This window comes from Netta rufina (assembly GCF_964035555.1).
Source record: "Netta rufina genome assembly, chromosome: 1".
Classification (NCBI taxonomy): domain Eukaryota; kingdom Metazoa; phylum Chordata; class Aves; order Anseriformes; family Anatidae; genus Netta; species Netta rufina.
The window spans coordinates 157,850,676-157,870,684 of record NC_140123.1 but is presented as its reverse complement, the minus strand read 5'-3'; the positions used below and the strand labels follow the sequence as shown (position 1 = coordinate 157,870,684).

The following is a 20,009-nucleotide window of genomic DNA, read 5'->3' as shown; positions in this document are numbered from 1 at the left end:
GGCCGGGGCCGCCCCCAGGCCCGCCACGCGCGGCCGGCAGGCGAGGCGCGCACACGCGGCCGGGCGCGCACACGCAGAGAGCGCGCGGCCGCCCGGCCCCGCCGCGCCGCGCCCCGCCCCTCGGGAGCCGCCGGTGGCAAAGTCACCGTCCCGCCGAGCCCGCCGGCCTCCATCAAACGCCGCGGCCCCGCCCCGCGACGTCATGGAAACAAGCGCGTCACCCCACCGCCAGCCAGTAGCGGCGCCGAGGGGGCGTGGCCTCCGCGTCTCGTCCCGCCCCCTCTCCTCCCCCCCCGTTGAGGGGCCGCCGCGCCGCGGAGCCCCCCCCTCCCCTCCCCGTGCGTCACGTGACCGGCGGCGGGCACCGGCGGGCGCGGGGCGGGGCGGGGGCGGTGGCAGCGGCGGGTGAGCGCGGGAGGTGGGGAGGGAGGGAGGGAGGGGGGGGAGGCGGCCGGGGGGCGGTCGCACCGCGCCGCACCGCATCGCCCCGCCCCTCCCCGCCCCGCCCCGACCGGCGGCGCCCGGCTCCCGTAACGGTCGCCGCGCGGGGCTGGGGCTCTCCGCGGCGCTGCCCGGGGCGTGCGGCAGGAGGCGGGCGGCCGGGGACAGAGAGAGCGAGGAGAGAGAGGAGAGCGGGAGGCGACCCGCGGCTCCTGCCGGTGAGCAGGCGACGGGGGCGGGGCGGGCGGTGCGCGCCCCCCCCCCCTCCCCTTCCTTCCCCTTCCCCTTCCTCCGCCCCCGCCTCCCCCGGCGCCCCCTCCCCGCCGCGGCTCGGTTCCCCGCTCCGCGCTCCCCCCGCCCCCTTCCCCTCCCCCCGCGGCCGCAGGGCGGGGGCGGCCGCGGGCAGGGCGGGGAGCGCGGGGACCTTGTGCGCTCGGCGGGCGGCGGCGGCGGCACCGGCAGCAGCGGCGGCGGCACCACCGCCGGCAGCAGCAGCAGCAGCAGGTTCACGGGCGCCTCGCCTCGTCCCGGCCGGCGGGGGCGGCCCCGCGGCGCCGAGGTAAGCGCGGTGGCGGCGGGGGGCGCCGCGCCTCCGCCCCGCTCCTTCCCTCCCGCCCCGCTCCGCTCCGCTCCGCACAGGCGCGGCGGCGGCGGCGTTGGCGGCAGGTGCAGGCGCTCGGCGGGGCCGCTCCGCCGCGGGGGGCTGCGGGCCGCCTCCGAGCCTCCTTCCCCGCGAGCCTCCCGCCGCAGCCGGTAACCGGAGCGCGCACCTCCAGCCGGGGCGCGCCGTGACCTTGAGGGCAGCGGATGCGGGGCTGCGGCGCGGCGGCAGCGCTGCCCCCCGGGGCCGCCCCCCGGTCGCCGTGTGCTGCGCGGCCCCGATGCAGCCGCACCGGCATCACCCTCCCCCCTTCACCCCCCCCCCCCCCCAACCACCGCCGGGCACCGCGGGCCCGGCATCCGCCGCCCGGGGCCGGGATGCGGCTGGCGGAGCCGCCGGGGCGCTGTGGATCGGGAGTCTGAACGCGCGTCTGAACGCGCCGGCTCCGCTTCGCTTCCTGAAATGTGCCGCAGGGGGGTAGATGCACAGCGCCGAGGGCATTTCGGTGTCGTTTCGGCTCCCCCGGCACGGGGACCCCACCGGTGACGGTCTGTGCGTGCCGGCGGCCAGCTCCGCTCCTCGGGGTGCAGCCGGCGGCGACCCCCCCGCGCCGCGGCCGTGGGGACGCGTTGGCAGCGGCAGCGCCCGGTCGGGGGCGAGGGGCCGGGTGGGCATCCAGGGCACGGCCCCCAGCCCGTCCCCGCTCCGGGTCCCGAGCCGGGGGGAGCCGGGAGACGTGCCGGGCATCGCCAGCAATCTGCGGTCCGCACTTACCTGCTGCGGGAGCAGTGCGGCGCAGCGCGCCCAAAAGCTGCTGCATCCCCTAAATGCTCCTGGATCCCAATGGGCTGGCGTCGGAATGGGATTTTTAGGTGGTTAAAAAGGGCTCGCCTAGGTAACTCGCCAACCTCTGGTTCGTCATATAATGTATGAGAAGGTGGTAGCGCTGGCCATAGCTGATAGGTTTTTATTTTTCCCTGTTTGTTTGAGCTTTCTGAGGATTTGTTCCAAACACCGCAAATAGTGAATTCCAGCAGAAGTAAACTTGTGTATCTTTAAACTATTGACTTTGTTGGCAGGAATGGCTTCCAACGTACTAGAGCTTTAATACTTATGGCATAATGAATGGAAACTCTCTTCGTGTCAGTGGAAAAAGTGGTCACTGAATTCAGTCAGGGGAAAAAAAAAAAAAGCTTGTACACTTAAATGTAAAATTTCTGGTCTGGAAGAGCATTGTTAGGTTGTTTGGTGTATTGCAGTTCTCTCTGTTCGTCATGGTAACCCACCCAGGTTGGGTTATTTGGAGAAAACAAGGGTCCTGTGTTACACACAGGTGCTTGTAGGTTTTTTCGGTCAGTATTGCTATCTTGGTGCTGAATTGCAACGTTACTTGTTCAGGTCGTTCAGAAGAGAATGCTGCTTGTGATAGTGGAAATTAAAATGATACGAAGGCAAAAGTAATTTTTCTGTCAGTGTGGCCATGCTCCGCATACATGCAGTGACTCAGTATTGCATATTAAGCAGGCGTTGTGTTTGGGAATTTCAGGCGTAGACCAGATGAGTGTCACTTCAGCATGGGTTCAACTACAGGTCTTGGTTCCTTACAGACTCGAGTTGCATACAGATAATGGCATAAGCAAAGGATCCCCACTTGCACTGTATGAACTCAAACTAATAATCTGGGACTGATTCTACCAATTAAAATGCTTTGCTGCCGAATGCTGGAATCTCATTTAGAAAGTGACTCTTTCATGGACCGCAATACAGAACCTGTGTCAGCTGTTGGACTTGTGACCCTTTAAATCGTGTTGTGGAAGCTTAACAGGAAGCACAGACAGGCTTGTAAATATCTTGCAGCTCGTAGTCATAAAGGTCTAGTAATTACTTTTTTCTTCTTTTTAACTGCTTGAGATTGTTCAGAGAAGAATATGATAAAATGGAAACAGTCATAAAATGAAGATAGTAAGGAGGAAAAGAAATGTATCCACTGAAGCAATATCAAAAAAATGATGCTTTGGAAGACTTGACTTTGCCACCATTTAAGATTTTAGAGCTGGGAACTCAATATTAACTGATGAGTTCAAAATGGACTTGGCAGAGCAATCAATAACATGCTGTAGCAAGCAAGTCTCCCTTGACATAAGGGTGGACAAGATAACCTAAAGTATCTTCTAACTCAAATTTCTTCCGTTAAGGTAGACTAAATATTAATGGCACTGAGCATTCTTTACCACTGAAATGTGACCTCAGTGATGTCTTTCAGTGTTTGAACTGTTTATTTTAATATACATTCTCTTCCATTTTTAAAGGGAAAATAATGCCAGTGCAGCAAGTATGCGTATTTTGCTCAAAGTCAGCTCTCAGTTAGCAAAATTTTATCTAATGCAGATTAATGAGCAGCCGTGATTAGCCCAGGGCACGCCAATGTAAATTTTATTTTTGAGAAATAAGGAAAACTACTTCAATCTATAGCAGATTATTTTGGTACAGAAACACATGCTTACTTTCCTCCAAAAGGATCAATAAAATTGTAGTCATGTTCTTAAATTTATGCTCTTAAGTATTCCTAATTTTTTCTAAAATGAATAATAAGGAAGAAACCCAAGCTTGTTAAAAGCTTCTGTTCAAGAGATAGTGATCTTTTTTTTTTTTTTTCAAGTATTTTAATTAAAAATTAGATAAAATCTAGGTATTGCAGTATTGTCTAAAAAGCTAAGATAAGCTCTTCTTCCTAGCTTGCTGTAGTCCAGGCAACAGTCTCAAGTAGGTTTATTTTTTGTATTCATCCTGTTGATGTTTTTCTTGAAGGTACCATTTTTGTTTCTCATTAAGAAGTTAACAGATTGTCTGCTGTACTCCTTGTTCTTCAAAAGTAATACTGTCGCCTGTTTAAAAAAAAAAAAGTGAACCCATGATGATTTATGTAGAGGAAGAGTATTTCTCACGTGTGCTAATGATTAGTTGCTAATCTAACTGAAAATGGCTGGTCTTCAGGTTTGGATTTCTGTACGATTAAATAACTAATTTTGTTACTAATGTTGCTTTTTCCCTAACTTTGGGTTCAAGTAGTGGATAAGATCGTGTTCATTGATCGCATGGCAGAGCAATAAAAAGTAAGAATCTGAGTTGATGAAACCCCCACCAAACATTCATATCCACCTGTAAAGAGCAGGAATGTGCCCGGCGTATCTGAAAGGGGGCACGCGCATCCAGAAGATGGAAGCAATAGCGATAATTAGAGTAGAAGGATACTAGATAAGAGGAATTTCTGGGAGTTACCATGTACAATGAAATCAACAGGCAGAAAATTAGACGGACCCACTGTTGCACCTTTCCAGACTGAACACAAATACATGGAATTGTCCAGTTCCTATTTTACTTCTAAACTATCAAGCTTTCAAATGCAGTTTATAAAAATGAGTTTCTAGTTTTCATGACAGGTTTCGTTTCATGTGAACAGTAAATTTGAGGGATCTGCCTGTTCAAGTTATTCATATTCCAGTAAACATTATGAAAGTGATTTCTGCTGCCACTTACAAATCTTATTCTAAATGACAGATGACAGCGGGAGGTGTTATTAGTTTAATTTTGGTGAATTGCAAAGTAGGCATGAGGCTTTCTCAGTTGGTATTTCGAAGGTCTGGTGGGAGAAGAAATGTAAAGAAAATGTAGGAGGTGTTTTTAGGAAAAAAAAAAAAAGCCAGAAATGGCTCTAAAAATAAATCCAAATTCTTTTTCTCCAATAATAGATAAGATGTAAGCACATGTTACAAGACAAATAACATCTGCCCTGTCTTGGGGATGCATGGGGGAGAATGGATTGAGGGAAGAAGATACATCCTTCTGTTAGAGCTGTTGCCAACTGCAGTGTGCAGTTAAGGAGCGTGTAGATAAATTTTGAGGATGACAGGGTTGATGAGCTTTGCTGCTGGTCACAAAGTCTGGGTCGTTTTGTCATTAAAAGAATGATTGGTGTCTTCTCAGCACAAGGGGGTAATGTTGGTTTATTGATGGCTTTTTCTTTTTTTCTTTTTTGGTTCTGCTGTGGAAAAGAAACCCAAGTAAGTTCTTGCATGACCTTTCACTTACAGTTAACTTCAGTGGTCTACGTGTCTCAGTCTTTCAATATTGCTTACAAGCTGGATGCTGCCTTCATTCCCAGTAAGCACAGGAAACATCATGTTCTCAAAACGCACTTCTGCGGAGCCTATCGCTTGTAATCTGCTACCCTTACTTGTGCCCTTATATTCACAGAAAGATAAGGTGGCAGTAGGGAATACAACACTATTAGGTTCTGACCACTTGGTGTACAGTGTCTGGACTGTGAAGAAGAGGCCTGAGATGCACCATGTTCTGAATTAGTTGGTAGTGTCAACCCCCTTCTCAAGGCAGACAGGGTGATTCAGCACTCTTATTGGTTGTAACAGAGGTACTAACGTGCCAACTCCTGTTCTTAGCCCTGCCATCACAGTGTTTATCAATATGGTGATAGGCACTGTACATAAAAATAAATACACGCACGCTACAGTTAATTTAAGTAGCCATGCAACTTCCTGGGATTTAACCTAGGATTCATAGTTGCGTGTTCTCTTTCTGACTCTCGTGTCTTTATTTAAACTGAAATTTTGGTATTTATTTTAAGGTTCTGAGTCTGAGGTGATCTTGATCATCTTTAAAGTACATGTACCAGTGAAAAGAGATTGAATGCCCTTTACCCTGGAGTAAAAGATGTGCCTTATAAAAAGGTCACACAGCCTTTTTGACATATTATTTGACAACTGACTATCTTGTCTGCATGGCTTTTTCAAGATTGCTGCTGTGTGTGTGCAAACATGAGAATGTGTTGCTTGTGGTTTCTACTATGGCTTCCTGAGCAACTGCATTTTTAATGAAATCAAGACTTCTTGCGTATTGCATGATAAGATTTCTCAAATAATAATAGCAATAATAATAATAAAAACAACACATGAAACCAAAAAACACCCACAAAAATACCCACAACCAAAACTCACCACCAACAAAATGAAAAGCAACAGTACATGATAAAATAAGTTTCATCTGCAAAGCCAATCACAATATGTATCTGGCTTTGAAACAAATTAAAAATAACTGATACCTCCTTCTGGAGAAAGGTGGAAGAACAGAGACATCAGCTGTGCACGATGGAATTTTTCTACCATCAAAAGGAATAGCCAGAGTGTTCTGCTCTTAATTGGTGTAAGGAGCTTAGCAACTAGCAGTTAAGAAGTTTTGTGGCTACTGCTAACTTTTTTTTAGGAAACCCTGTAGAATATAATAAAACATTAGGAGGATGGCCACTGTGACTCTTCAGAAGTTTAGAGAACACTTACATGGTAAGTGTTCCGAGAAATGTCTGTCAAGTTCTAAACAAAATACTTGCTAATCATTTCTATTAAGATGATTGATTACTTATATTTTTTGTTATTATTCTGGAGCTACAGCATCCTTGTATCATGGCCTTCTCCAACTGCTGTGTTGATCATCATAATCAGAGACTGTGAGGACAGTGAGACAACCATTTCTGTTCTCTCCTCTTTAGCCTGTCACCACGAGTAGAAAGTTTGGTGGGGTGGCAGAGGTGATCAGGAGGCTGCATTGGTTTCTACAGCATTCTGAGTTGCTCTATACTTTTCTTCTTGTTTGTGCTACGCTGACCCTTTGGCTCACTGCACCAGTACTTGTGCTGGACAATCCTAGTGCACAAAATAGGCTCCCCATGGCATGAGGTGAGAGGCACAGCTCACAGGATGGAAGCAGTGTTAGTATCTGAATAGTTGCTGTGTGAATGTTCTTCCTTGTGTAGCTCTCAGGTGAAACTGCTTGCTAGAAAGTAGTAACCTTTTCACATAAAAGAGCTTGAAGTTACTGTTCTGATAGCAGATTGGAAAGTAGTTGGAGTGCCGGCCATGAACTAATGGCTTTCCAGAAAAGATTCTTTGGATCTATCCATAAAGATCGTTGCCCTAGGTAAAATATTAAAGAATATTGCAACCATTTGCTGTATGCCTCAGTGGTTTCTTATGCTGTAGAGGAGGAAATGAGGAACTGTTTGTCATACTGTGCACCTGGGCTTGCTTTCTGAGGCTTTGCTTGGATAAGATGGAGGGGATAGAAGCAAGAAATGAGTAGAAACCATGACAGGTATGGTTAGCCCTTATGTTATCTGAGAAAGGGTGGTATTTTCGAATCTCTCCTGGCTGTTCAGATGCAGTAGAGACTAAAGCAGAAGCTTAATATGCACCGTTGAGCAGGATTTTTTTCACTTCCCTATATGTGCTACTGCTATTGCCGTTGAGTCACTTTGTGCTTAAATTGTTTCACACTGGTTGGGTCTGCCAGTTTTGTCCTTCGCATGGGAACAAAGCTGGTACACAACTTTGAAACCTATGGATAATAATGCAAATCAATACTTAAATCAGTGCAGTATCTAGCAACCACACCCTGGTGAGTTTGTGTGAAACATAAAATAATTTAATCTGACTAGCAGTGTCTGTGCCAAACAGCTTTAAAATATATACATATATATGTATTTGGGAAGCTGGAGACTGACAGCTGGAGAGGGTAGGGAAGGCATTCCACCACTGGTAACGCACTGATTCCAGCTGTCTTTCTTCTGCTTTATTAACAGCTCAGATCACTTCAGCTTGTGTTCACCTACTTCAGCTCTGAAATCCATGTAGTTGTGACAGCTTCTTCACATCCCACAATGAGCTTGCTTTGCAGAGTGAAATGCCTCAACGTCTTCATGAAGTCCTGTTTCAGCAGTGTATTTTGATAGCAGGTGCATCTGGCTGTGGTGACTGCAGATGTAGGGGCTCATTTCTGAACTGAATCTATACATCTAAAGTGAAGTTCTCAATTATCTCAGTAAAGCACTCAGTTATCTAAAATTTGAGAGAAGCATGGTCTATTGTTTTTTGTTTTTTGTTTTTTTTTCTTTATATTTGATTTCTGTTAGTGGAAGCATTTGTAATGGATCTACCCATAAAATGGAGATGGCTTCTCAAAGCACACACTGTTGTACAGGAGCCTTTTGAAATAGTGCATAGCCACTGAATAGTGCATAAAGCTGTCTGAGTATGAAATAGTGTATAAAGCGGTGGCATGGATGTCATCTACTTATGAGTGAGCAGTTTGTGTGGATTTCTTTCCGCTGTCCAATAATGGCATTTCTGACTTTGGACAGCAGCTTTGAGAACCACCTTCCAAAAATTCCTCAGAAAAGGTTGTCTGCATTGTCCTGACTATGTGAAGTTTGACATCCTAAAGCTACAGTGTGAATTCTGGCTGCTTCAAAGCTTAGAAAATAAGTTCACCAGATAGAACAATACAATAGGTGGAGGGTATTAATTTTTGTTTTCTGTTGAGATAGTGCAGTAGCATTCTAATTGGTGGACTCATCAATCCAAAAACTGAATTGCTGTATTTGTATGGACCTGAAGTTTTATATTCCCATTCCATTGCTGAATGTAAGGCTAAACAAATGAATATGGGGAATAAAGCTATATTATTAATCTTAGTCAAAATGGTTTGAACTGCCCAAAGTAAATACAGTGTAATTTGGTCATAAAATAGGCCTGTTGTGAGCTTCTGATAGGTGTTGCCAAAGGTGCCTCCTGAACACGATTGAGCTGACAAAATAATAACACTACTGAAAGACCTTCTTCCCTGCAGTGGTTCAGAATAGCTGGAAATGGTGACGTGTGTCCAGTACTGGGCTGAACTAGCAGGGCTCCTAGGCAATCCAGATCCCTCTGGGTGAAGGCAGACAAAGTTGTGGCTGTCCTGGGCGTTGCCCATGTCAAGTGGCTGCCTTGCTGCAGTGGAACAATGCAGATCCAAAGGAGTAGACTGTGTCCTGGTGGTATAAAACGTCTCTGCCTTGAGAAGCTCAGCAAAGATGCACATGATGCCCTGCACCTTGAGTGCAGCTGCTCTGTGTGGCAGTTCAGGTCAAGGGCCGTTTGGTTAGGGAGGAGGTCTGTGGGAAAGGTCTCGGGCATCTTGGGCATGGTCCTATCCGGTACCTAAAGGAGACCTGAAGTCTGGGGAGGGACTGTTTACAGTGAGCATTGTGATAGGACAAGGGTAATGGTTTTAAACTATAAGAGGGTAGATTGAGATTAGATATAAGGAGGAAATTCTTCACTCAGAGGGTAGTGAGGCCCTGGCACAGGTTGCCCAGAGAACCTGTGGATGCCCTGTCCCTGGAGGTGTTCAAGGCCAGGCTGGATGGGGCCTTGGGCAACCTGGTCTGGTGGGAGGTGTCCCTGCCCATGGCATGGGGTTGGGATTAGATGGCCCTTCCAGTCCAAAGCATTCTTTGATCTTTCCAGACAAGTGGGTTTGGAGTTGGCAGAGCGCTTGTGTGCTGGTGAGGACTAACCTGTTGAGGTTTGTGCTGCACTGGGAGGGGACAGCCTCCACCAGCATGTTGACCTTCAGAAGGAGCCGCATGCATTGCTTCTGTCTTCTTGTCACTAATTCTCATCTAGGTCTGTTCCCTGACCTTGTGGTCAGGTGAGCATTAGAGCCAGCACACGCCAGGGCACAGGGCTATACCTTCTGGCAGCAGCCTGCGTTCAGATATTCCTAAACTAACTGTGAAACCACATCCTTACTCTCACATGTGCCTGCTTTTACATGGTAATGTATCTGCTCAATATGCTAATTCAGCGAGCTGGCTGCCGTTAACATTGGTAGCGCAATCCTTGCCCCTTACATAACCACCTCAACAACTGAAACCAGTCACTCCAGGCCTCTTTTGCTGCTGAGCAGACATAAGTACTTCCAAGATGAGATTCATGTGACTATTTTAGATTGTGTCCTAGATAGCTTCTGCTGAAAGATTAAATTCAGCTCTAATTTATCCATTTCCTATTTAAAAGGAGAAAAAAAAAAGCAGCCTGGGGTTCATACTTCAGATAGAATTGTTACCGTTTGTTCAGGTGGATCTCACACATGGTGGTAAGAAAGAACAAACTTTTAACAAGTGTAATTCAAATAACAGACTTCAATGCATCTGTCCCCTTGGTGAAAGGAAAGTGGGATGGCGAAGGGCAAAACTTTGGAGTTGTTTTCTAAAAACTAAAATTTTCATCTGCTACATGCTGTCTTTTACTAATTAAGTACTAAATTTAAGAGAGTGATTAATACTGGAATCAGTAAGTGTTCAGCAGTATACTAAATATAAGGTGTTAAGCATTTCAAGTTAAAAACAGGTAACTAAACTTCTGCAGATACTTAAATATAGCTACTGTGATTTTAAAATGTACATTTTGGAGTTTGCTGTAGATACTTATCCAAGAAGAAAAGTACTACATACATACAAGTGTTTTATTATTTTTTTTCAGAGCTTTTTTTGCACCCCATCTATTTCACCAATGGATAACATTGTATGTTACTGATTAGAATGCCAGTCTGAGTCGTGCAAAAGAGTATTATAAACACAAAGATGTGCTACTACTAGGATTTTAGGAGTAATACAGAAGCTTAGGTGAAGTACATTCAGCAGTCAGTGAGACAGTCTTTAGTCCCTTCAAGTCTTCCTTTTTCTAATTTGTGTCTCTTTTTTAAGATACTAAATATTACTAAAGATATTATTACTTTGGAGCTTAATGAGACGCCAGTTGCAAGTTGAAATACAGTTGTGGTATTATGTTAAACAAATAAATTGCTCTGTGAATTTGTGGCATTAACCTTGCTTATACCAGCTGTCTGACTTCATAGACATATAAATTCAGTAATGTCTTTTTTAAAACAGCTTTTCTGAGAGTATAGTTTCACATTTGCTTGACTTAAACAGGTTCTGCATAGCTCTGTCTCCTGTTTTGAACTGGCACTCATACGAGCTTATCAGTGTAGTGAGCCTGGTTATAGATCCAGTCTGCCTGAAACCTACATTTTTCCTGTATTGATCAGCTTCCTAATCAAACTTGTTCTGCATCTGCCAAAACTCTCCACTTTCATGAGACAAGAGTAATTTCGGGAATGAAAGGATAATCAGGGTGGTTGGGACACATCTTGATCCTTGGACATCGCCTTTCTTGTGACAGAAGAGGCAGCAATTTTTGTGCTGCTACAGTGTGCTGTGCATCCTGACAACAATCCTAGGAATAGGATAGTGAGAGCAAAAAGGAAGTGGTGCTTGAGCCCTGAATTTTGAAAGCAAAACTATGACATGGTCCTCAGCCATACAGGAGAGGAACTGCAGTCAGCTGTACGATATTTAACCTTAAGCTTGTTCTGTAAGAGAGGAACCCATTTGTCCCACAATGACTTACTCATTTAACAAATCTGTAAAGGAAAAATGAAGCTGAGAAGTGGATGCTTCTTTTCTGTAGGAGGTGGGCAACAGAATCAGCCATCTAATTTACTAAAGGATGGTTTTTCTATTTTTAAAACCTGAAACAAGTGAACGGTAAATTCCATTGCTCTAGGGGCATTCTTCTTCTTGGGCAAGGTAGTGATTAAAGTCTAATGATTGAAGCTGTCAAAGCTTCTTAAACTTGATGCGAAGTTTAAAAAGACTGAAATTTACTTTCTTCGGGGGTGGAGAGTGTTTTGCTGCTTTTTGTGTTTTTTGTTTGCTTGCTTATTTGTTTTTAAATAAACTTTTGAGATTAAAAAAATTATCACATTCATGTGAGCTCTTCATATACTAACTTTTAAATAGTGAAGGTTAGAAATAACCACCCAATGAAATGTGATAAATGCTTAAGATTGGCCTAGAGCTCCTGAGATGGCAAAAAGCTATCAATCTGTCTTCTTAAAGCCTGTTCCTCTTTCAAGCCATTTCCACAGCAGCTGCTGTGTCAACACCATTCAGTCATAATTGCCAACTCCACAGCAGGCTGATCAATGGAAATGCTAAATAGAGCAGCAGAGCTCTTGCTTCAGAGGATGTGGAAAACCAGATTTGCAGCTAGGTGCATGCCTTTGGGAGCTCCAGCAGGAAGGCTGAGCCTCTTGTTGCATTCCAGCCCTAGTGATGCCCTGCCTTTCTGGCTGCTCTGCCAGTGAGTCTGAGTTTTTCTGCTCTCTGAGATCCATGTGTGCTGCTCTTTAAGATTTGAAACTAGCAGGGTTTAGCCCTTCCATAAATAAGAAATGACAGAATCTATAATGTTGACCAGCTGAAACTGTAGGTACATATTTTTGACATGTTAAGGTATCAGACTTAAGGTGCTGGTCATTATTGTTAGAGTTGCTCCTGACACTGTCAGATGCAAGTCCTTGAGACATCAGTGTTAGTTGCAGATTGAAAACAAAACACTAACTCTGCTGGCCATTGACATATGGGTTGTGAAAGCCAGAGGAAGTTCTTGTCTTGCTTTAAACTAACTGCATTATGTTGTATGCAGTTCTTTTAGTGCTTTCTCACAAGGTATCTCTTCTACAGCTGATTAGTAAAATGATGTCTGTACTCCCTCTGCTGGCTCTGCAAAAATAACTTAACTCAGACCAAATAGCTGAGTAGTACCTCTCAAATAACCGTATGCAAAATGCTGACTTATGAACAGCTTAATGAATGGAAGAGGGGTTTTCCTGAAAAATGGGTCAACAAATAGTTACTGAAAGCTAATCAGGTGTCTCAGATGCTATCTCCTGCTATAATGGTAAACACTGGTGTTGTATATACCTTTGTAATTGTAGCATGGTCTGTTTTTGTGTGTCATTGATTGGATGGGGCTATCCAAGCCAAGATACTAAATACTTCTATGCCTAGACATATATTTGATCCCTATTTTTATAGTTATTTTTTCACAATTGTTGTACGCTATGTGTACATAAATAATATCTGGAAGCCTCACATGGGGGAGCAACTTATATCCTTCCATGAAGTACAGCGGTCTGTATGTTTGTTTGTTTATCCTCAGACTATTTATTTGTTCCCATGAGATACCAGATACTCAGCCAGGGTGAAAGAAGGGAGTTCAAGGAGTTCAAGACCTTGAACAAGGTCTTAGCGTATATATCATGAACACAGTGAAAGCAGTTGCTCTTGAAAGTCATGGACATCTTCACATGCCAGTCCAATCTATTCTGCTTTCTTGTTTTTCTGATGTTATGACTATCACATGACCTTTCTGGTTGTCTTTACTTTCCAGAATTTGGGGCTGGTGTGAAAGTTCTGGAGGACTGAGAGAATAAGCTTCCCTACTGTACTAGTCACTAAAAGCTCTGAAGCTGGACAAATGGCATAAGAAGCAAGATTGCCTTTTAGCATTTATTAGTTCAGGATATCTCTGAACAAGAACCCCTTAGCCTTATAATGTGGAGAGTCTGGCTTCTTGTTGCTGAGTCTGAGGATATAATCTGGTTTTTCATGCCTGCAAGGTACATTTCCTGGAAAGTACAGAGTCTTTTGTCCAGGCGTTTGGTAGTGTAATTCATGACTGTCAAATGCTTCAGAGCTGTGAGACTACCGTGCAAACCTGATTTAAGAATTCATTGCAGTCAAACGTTCTAGCTCTTCCAGTTAGACATCTCTTTTGGTATACCTGGGGCTGTCTGCAGGTACCTTTAGGCACTGTTATACTTGAAAGGGACTGCTTGGCTCTGTGACAGCAGGCGATTTCTTCGGCTTTCACACAGTTAGAGCAAATCTTCTAGTAGTGACTGTTCACCCTACCATATAATATCCTGCTCTTCCAGTTTTTCCCTTTGGGCATGCAGTTGTGGGCATAGGTCCTGGAATTTAGCCCTATGACTTGGATATCCTCCACTTATGATCAGAATTTAGTTTCATGCTTATGCTGAGTCACCGTTGGTTTATTATACGAAGATGTGTTTTAATAATGTTCATGTTAACAAGTAAACCACAACTTGCTGACCTGCATAATACAGGCCATAAAGTTTAACTGAATGCTTTGCCTTGAACCCAAGTCTTGTCAAGCAAGAGCAGCTGAGAAGTCTAAGTGCACAAGGAAATGCTTTGTTTTTCTACGAAAGCCTAGCATGGTTTTGACTCCTTAACTTGGATGAATCTGAGACTTCTCAAAATGACTTAAAATAATAAATTATCTTAAAATAGCTTGGTTTAGGATTTTTTTCAGCAATTTTACTGTGAGGAAATGAAATAATTGAAAATAGTTGCTCTGTGGAAAATGTGTTTGTTGTTGTTGTTGACAGCTAATGTCTTATTTTAATTATAGTTGCTCAACAAAATGGTAATGTTTTAGTAAGCACCTGCTTTATTGAGTTCTAAGGAAGAAAGCTGTCTCAAAAGCTAGGCTGTGTTAATCGCATGCATGAGGCACCATGCATCAAACTAGGTTCTGGTCTTGACAGACAGCTGTGTATCTGTCTAAAATTGTTCCTTTGCATTTAGTTTGAGTCTGTTCTCTAGCTGTATAGTGTTTGAGAACATTGCACAGTTCCTTTACTTGGATAACTGCTCTGAACTGTGTACAAATAGCAGTAAAATAAGATATTTTTCCACCCTTGCTCCCCCCACTCTCCAAAAAAAAACAAAACAAAACAAAAACAAAATCAAAAACAACAACGACAACAACAACAAAACACCATCAAAAACCCCAAACCACCAAATAATTTCATGCTGCTTTGCTGAGAGGGAAGGATTCCAGTAGGAATGGATACACATGCAAAACTGCCTCCTGTAGCAGGAATAGCTCTGTAGCACACTGAGAATGGCTTGCTATTGAATAGGCTAGAGAAAGACCTGCATGTTTGCTGTTGGCATGAGTCTACTGGTGCAACGTACAGAAGTGCACTTAAGCGTTCAGTGTAAACAGGCTTGTTCTGAAGGTGAGCTGGAAGAATTTTTTATAGGTTGTGCTGCTATAGCTGTGAATGCTAAACATGAAGGATATTCATGATCTTGTTGGTATAAACAGAGGCCTGTTTTATAGTACCCCTTTGCTTCAGAAAAGGAGGAAACAGCAGTATTTTAAAATATTGGAAGTAGACTGAAGCTAGGAATTAAACTAAACATAGATGCCAATGTAGAAGCTAGGTTTCAAACCTGCTTGATACAATGTACAGACCTGAATGTGCATGTAATTTAAGTGAGCTAAGTCATAGCATAACTTCAAAATGAGGAAACACTTCTAGAATGATTCTTAATTAGATTTCAGACATGGCCGCTTCTTGTGCTTTCATTAGCTCTATTTCCCAAAAAAAAAAAAAAAATCGCTGTTAATGGACTGAAGTAATTTATTTTTTTGGAAAACGGTCTTAGCATGACTGCTTCCTAGCAACCTATTTTCTCTTCTCCATTGCACATGGAGACACTGCCCTATGTCCTTCAAGTCAGAGGCTTTTGAATGTGCTGAGAAGCCGGTGGTGTCCTGGGAGGAAGGCAGGAACACAGGAGGCTGCTTGGGAAATATAGTGGAGCACCAGGCAGCAGTGGGGAGACTTACATGCATCTTCCAAAATTACCTCCAGAAGTACCAACTCCTTAAGGGCAGGAGCTTATGGCAACTCATGTTACAACTCCTGTGTTGTGGTGCTGTATCGTTCTTGTTTTGTGATACTTTGGTGCCCTCCTCAATCATTTCCCTCCTGTGGGGAAGCAGTCATTTCCCTGTGTCTCACTGCAGGCTGGAGGCAGTGCTCAGCTTCTCCACACCTGTGTGCTGCAGAAAGGGAAGCTTAGGAGCTGCGAGGGTTAGATAAAAATATAATTTAGCTTTTGGATTTTCAGAGCTGGTCTGTGAGCCACAGCTGGTTGTATGGGGAAAGAAACTTCGTGAGCTGAGGTGGCTTGCCAAGGAAGTTCACTGGAATCCATGAGCTGGACATACAGATGTGGTTCTTGGAAGCATTTGTGCCTTCAGCAGTGGCCAGCTGGAGTTAGTCTAACATGTAAACTTTTGCAGGTTGCTAGAAGTAAATCACTTGGAGGACAGATACTGTCCGTCCCGATTCCCTTTCTTCAGATATACTCTTATGCTGTTGCTGGAAATAATCTGACTGCAAAAGTTGCAGAATATTACTGTGCACCACTGCAAACTAAACCCTTGTGGGAAGTAGCTGTATGTAGAAGGAACAAAACAGGTCTGACGCAGCTGAGTCAGTGATGATCTGTAGCCTTTATAGATGAGTAGGCTCTTGGCCCTTAGGGTAAGCTGCAGCTGAGCTAATCATGCTAGGCTTCTGATTCAGATGTCCTCTTTTGGTGAGAGCTATATTACCCATATACCTACACCTAGGAGTTACTGCTGCAGGTTCAGAGCAGCCTTAGCGTGAGACTGGTGCTTCAGTGTGAACATCGATGGGCAGCTACACTCTAAGCACTGAGAGTGCTGCCACTCTCTGCCCTGTTTCTGAAGGCCTTGTGCTGCAGTTGGGGTGGGAGTGAGGGAAGTGAATGTCCAGTCCTCAGCACTGAAGAGGCCCTGCTGATTGTTCAGAAGCGTTTCAAGGTATGACCTTTCCCTGCTTGAAGCATTGTATGCATTGTACTGGAGCTAAGCAGGTACCAGTTCACTTCCTCATCTGAATGCCTGCTCTTATTTACTCTATATGAGCTGCTGTTTGACAGTAGCTATGTACTTCAAGCAGTGTCTGGCCTTGGTAGCAAAGTGATGTTTACATGATTTGTTTAGTGGCATGTCACTTTGTCTCAAATAACAGAGGGAAAACCGACCTTTCTTTAATGGAGATAAATGTTATCTTAAAGGTGGCAGCAACATAATAATTCTATGAAGGAGCTGCTCCCAATAGTAGCTGATTTGTATGTCCATCCCTTAAGGTTAGTGTATCTATGTGGCCTTTATGACTTCTACAAATAAATCATCTGCTGGAAACACTTCTGAGGAATCTGTTGTGGTAACTTGTTTGGCTAGTAGTAGAAACTTTAAATATTTTTGGCTTTGTTTTGTTGCTGTGGAAAAAATGCTTTTTGGACAGCTGCTTTCTGCAGGCTGCAAATATCCCAAATTTAGACTGAAAAGGACTGTAATGTATGCCTACAGTAAGTTCGTGTGAGGATGGAGGCTTGGGAACATGCATGGTGCTTTTTTGGGATTTTTTTTTTTTATTATTTTGCTCTTTGCATCCAGAGGAAATGATCCTGTTGCTGGCAAAAATGAAAAATAAAAATAAATCTTAAAGTTCATGGAAACGGTGGCACTAGAGTGGAGAGAAGTCAAGAGTGGTAAAGGAAGAGGTGCCAAAACTGCTTGAAGTGCTGGGTGCCCCATGGCAGATGGATTTAGTACAGGACCAAAACAAGGCTGAGACACAGTGGAAGGAGTGAAAAGGTGCACAAGAAGTTGCCGTGCGAAGCCCTGCATTGATGTGGTGGCAGGATTTTGCATAGTCTATTACTCATTAATGGTGTTGCCAGCAAATGTAGGTTGCCTTTCCTTGTGTGAAAGGATAAAGATAGCAGAAATAATATGTCAGAAGGTGAAAGCTGGTAGAGCTTTTAGTGCCAAAGGAGAGCTGTCTCTGTGGGTGTAAGCCTTACCCTCGGTGTTGTAGCACAGCTGTACCTTTGGTCATCTGAGGATGGTGAGAGGCTTGCTACTTGGCTTGTTAGACCTCATAAATTGCTCTGATGGGAATTGCAGCTTTGAGCATCTTGTTTACCAACAGTTCTTACACACCCCCTGCCCACGTTGAAGAAATAAACTCTTCCAAAAAAACTTCTTTCCTTATATTTAATGATGGACCATTAATTGTCACATAGCTCTTAGAGATCACAAAACATTTAATTCATCATTGTTCTGTGGACACATACCAATAGCTATATTGTAGTAACGCTTCATTGCATGGAGGGGATGGGGTAGTGGTGGTGAAGCCAATCTGGAAAAATGAGAGAGCTGTTTAAAAGTAGCTGAGAGAGCAGGATAGTGCAGGCAGCATGAGAATTTAGCCTTTAAATAGCTGTCAGGCTCCAGAAAGACCAAAAAGTATAGTCGTGAGAAAAGAGCAGTTCTGAAACTGGAGAAGTGCCCTAAGGATAAAGCAGTATGCAATGTCACTGAATGGTAAAACATACCAGGTAATGCAATGAGACTTAACTTACTAAAGCTACTTCTTAAACTGTACCAGAAGGGGAAAGCCTGCTAGAACGGCTTAGTGAACTAAGCTCTCAAAATTTATCCAAATAGCTAAAGGGATGCTCAGTATAACCATAATGAAGTTTGCAAAAGATTCCACAACATGGTTTCTGCAAAGCCATGAAGTGGATTCTCACATTCAAATGTTGGAGGGGGAAAAAAAAGGGGGAGGGGGTGGATGCACCTCCATCAGGAGCAGCAAACTTGTGCAGTAATTCAGGAAGAGCTACATAAAAATCATAACTGGTCTACCCTTGAATTAACGAACTTTGTCTCCTTGGCAATAGGAGATGGCAAATGTAATGGCTTTTGAAAGGGGTTTTCTCACAACTCTTCAGCCAGTTTGTCTGGTGTATTTCTGGCAGGCAGGGATTAATATGGCATACAGGGAAAGCTAGCATTTTTCAAGAAGCAAGCTTTAAGAGTAAGGGTAAGGATGTTCTTGTATTTCCAAAAGGCTTTTGAAAAATCTCAAGATGAAAGCTCTTGAACTGGCATATTACAGGACAACAGGAAAGCTTCTTAAATGTGGGCTGTAAGAGAACAAAACAAATATTCCACTTGGCATTAGTGTCTGCTCATTGAGATAGGTCACCAGAGCTGGGCTTTGTGTTTTGTTTGTGCTTTTATATTTTTAGTTCCAAACCATCACTTAAGAGGGGTGTGGGAGAATGATGGTTTTAAGGGTTATGAATGGCCATTTGCTACATAAATCTGTCCAGTTCTATATTGTTCTTAGAGTTCAATTATCATATAGAAGAATATTTATTTCTACTGTTTTTACAGAGCAGTAAGCTAGTCCAAGGTAGCAAAAAACTCTTCAGACTTTTCCAAATTAATTTTACTGCCCTAATTGAAAGGAGTCAGTCATATACAGAGTGACTTTATGGGAGTAATTAGGTTTAATCTCATTAGGCATAAATATTTCCCAGTACTCCTAGGACTAATCTGAAATTTCTCTCTAGGTTTCCTGAACATAGAAGCAATCAGGTGGGTAGCTCAGGGCTTTTGGCCCCTCTTTGTTACCAGGAAGCATGGTTATAATCAAAAAGCCACAGCTCTGCTTAAGTGGATTTAATATTCTTCTAGAAGAAAAGGGGTGTGCATATCAAGGTGAAAGGAGAAACGTCTTGTTCTGGCTGAAATGCTATATACAATTTAAATTGCCCATGTTTTCATATAAACGGGGGCATCGTGCTCTGAAATGAGGAATTATAATTTCTGGTGTTAGGAACTCCTCCAAGATGATTTTAGCTTCAGAGCAGAGCAGTTTTCACCTTTGCTGCTTACTGTCTTATGAGAAGGGAAGAAAATCATTGCTCAAATGGAGTAAAGCAATCATAGTGGTATGCATGTTTAGTATTGTGGGAGATAAAAGATGGAAGTAAAAATAGAGGTAACGTCAGAATTGTGTGTTTAGCTGAGAATGTATTAGAAGTAGGTTTAGGCAGCAGAAAATAGAGACTCGGAGTAGGGGGTTAAAATAAATAAAAATTGCTCAAGAAAAGTAATATACCTGCGGGAATAACTAGTATGAGGAATTCACAGCCTGTTTTGCTCTGAGTCATGATTATTGTCAAAATGGACCAGCTGGATGCGTTTCCTACAGACATGTGCTAACCTTTAAATACAACAAGTAACTAAAATCCAGAACTCCAGTTCCAGCTCTGTTGGATGAAGTTTGGCACAGTTTCCGTCTCACTTTCCTTTTACTTGAAACTTGGCTGTGTATAGCAGTGTCATGGGCTCAGGATATGCCTCATTTAACACATGCCTGACAGGTTTTGTGACTGGAATGCATCTTGTAATTTGGGAAAGCAAGCAGGCTCTGTTGTAATCAAATGATGCCTAATTTTAATTAGCACGATGTCATATGTTACCTTCTCTTTTATAGAAAAAGTTCAGCTTCT

General features: G+C 44.0%; 1 protein-coding gene across 3 annotated transcripts in view; it reads left to right on the top strand.

The window, feature by feature from the left end:
* Nucleotides 1–518: 518 nt before the first annotated feature.
* ATP2B1 (ATPase plasma membrane Ca2+ transporting 1) overlaps nt 519–20,009 on the top strand; it is a 61,683-nt gene continuing 42,192 nt past the window's right edge. For 2 of the 3 annotated variants that reach the window (XM_084283427.1, XM_084283425.1), the window contains exon 1: nt 519–659. The gene's annotated coding sequence lies outside the window, so the exon portion shown is untranslated. Of the gene's footprint in view, nt 660–884; nt 1,001–20,009 lie in introns of those variants that run through there. The other variant, XM_084283426.1, reaches the window with a different exon arrangement.